Source organism: Nycticebus coucang, chromosome X (assembly GCF_027406575.1).
Source record: "Nycticebus coucang isolate mNycCou1 chromosome X, mNycCou1.pri, whole genome shotgun sequence".
In the NCBI taxonomy this organism is placed as follows: Eukaryota; Metazoa; Chordata; class Mammalia; order Primates; family Lorisidae; genus Nycticebus; species Nycticebus coucang.
The window spans coordinates 120,862,582-120,864,118 of record NC_069804.1 but is presented as its reverse complement, the minus strand read 5'-3'; the positions used below and the strand labels follow the sequence as shown (position 1 = coordinate 120,864,118).

Below are 1,537 nucleotides of genomic sequence, written 5' to 3'. Positions count from 1 at the left end.
CTACCATACCCCGTCTATCATTTTCACTTTAAAGTTTTTTTCTTTCTTTTTCTTTTTTCTTACATTCTTTTCTGTTCTTCCTTTTTTTTTTTTTTTTTTTTTTTTGCCTTGCTATGTTGCCCAGGCTGGACTCATACTCCTGGATTCAAATGATTCTTTTGGCCTCAATCTCCCTGGTAGCTGGGACTATAGGAATGAGCCAACATGTAGAATTTTTTTTTCCAGACAAACCAGTGTTTTATTTGTGCCATAATTTCTAGTGAGTGCCAATGACCACCTGCCGCACTCACACAAGGTTGTCTGTGTAGCCAGCAAACTGAGACTGACCATCAGCAGACCATGCCAGAGAGATACCCTGAGGTGGCTCTCCTTTGCAGCCTGTACTGATTACTTCTTCCTTCAGCTCATCTACAATGATTTTGCCCTCTAAGTCTCAAATCTTGATGCTGGGGCCTGTGGCAGCACAAAGCCAGTAGTGGTTGGAGCTGAAGCACAGGGCATCGATGATGTCCCCACCATCTAGCATATAAAGGTTGTCTTCATTGAGGTCCCAGAACATGGCCTGGCCATCTTTGCCTCCGGAATAACAGAGGGACCCACCTGGAGAAACAGTCACCATGTTCAGATAGCCAGTGCGGCCAATATGATTGGTCTTCATCTTGCAATTAGCCAGATTCCACACCTTGACCAGCTTGTCCTAGCCACAAGAGACGATAGAGACGATAGGGTTGCTGCTATTGGGTGAGAAGCAGACACAAGACACCCATTCTGAGTGGCTCTCATCCTGCACAGGGTATTTGCACGACTTGTTGCAAACCATCAAGAGTGTTCCACAACTTGACGTTTTTATCTCAGGATCCAGAGACAATCTGCCGGTTGTTAGAGGAGAAGGCCACATTCAGCATGTCCTTTGTATGGCCTACAAATCGTCTTGTGATGGTGCCCGTTGTGAGGCAGAGGCACAGGATTCCATCCCAGGAGCCTGTGAGTGCAAACTGGCCATCTGAGGAGATATCACTAACAAAAGTGGGAGTGGCCCCAGAGAGAGCATGCTGTGGGATGCCATAGTTGGTCTCATTTCTGGTCAGCTTCCACATGATAATGGTCTTATCTTGAGAGGTGGACAGTATCATGTCCCGGAATTGCAGGGTAGTAGCGATCTGGGTTACCCACCCATTGTGGCCATTGAGGGTGCCACAAAGGGTCATCTGCTCAGTCCTGGTGGTGGTGGGTGCGAGTGTTGCGGCAGCGATGAGAATGGCACCAGACAGCTCAAAGAGACAAGCACCACAACCATTCCAGCAGTGGCCCTACCAACATGTAGAATTTTTAACAATGTTCAAGTAGCTCACAAAAACGTAAGAGGCAGGGAAGAGAAGGACAAAAAGTGGAATAAGTAAACAAAAAATAAGTAATTAAATGGCACACTTAGTGCCCTATCAATAATTACTTTCACCAGGCTTGGTGCCTCATGCTTGTAATCCTAGCACACTGGGAACCCAAAGTGGGTAGACTGCTTGAGCTTAGGAGTTCTAAA

General features: G+C 46.5%; 1 pseudogene; it reads right to left on the bottom strand.

Annotated features, from left to right (window-relative positions):
• Positions 1–286: 286 nt before the first annotated feature.
• LOC128577742 (receptor of activated protein C kinase 1-like) lies at positions 287–1,211 on the bottom strand (annotated as a pseudogene).
• Positions 1,212–1,537: the final 326 nt, after the last annotated feature.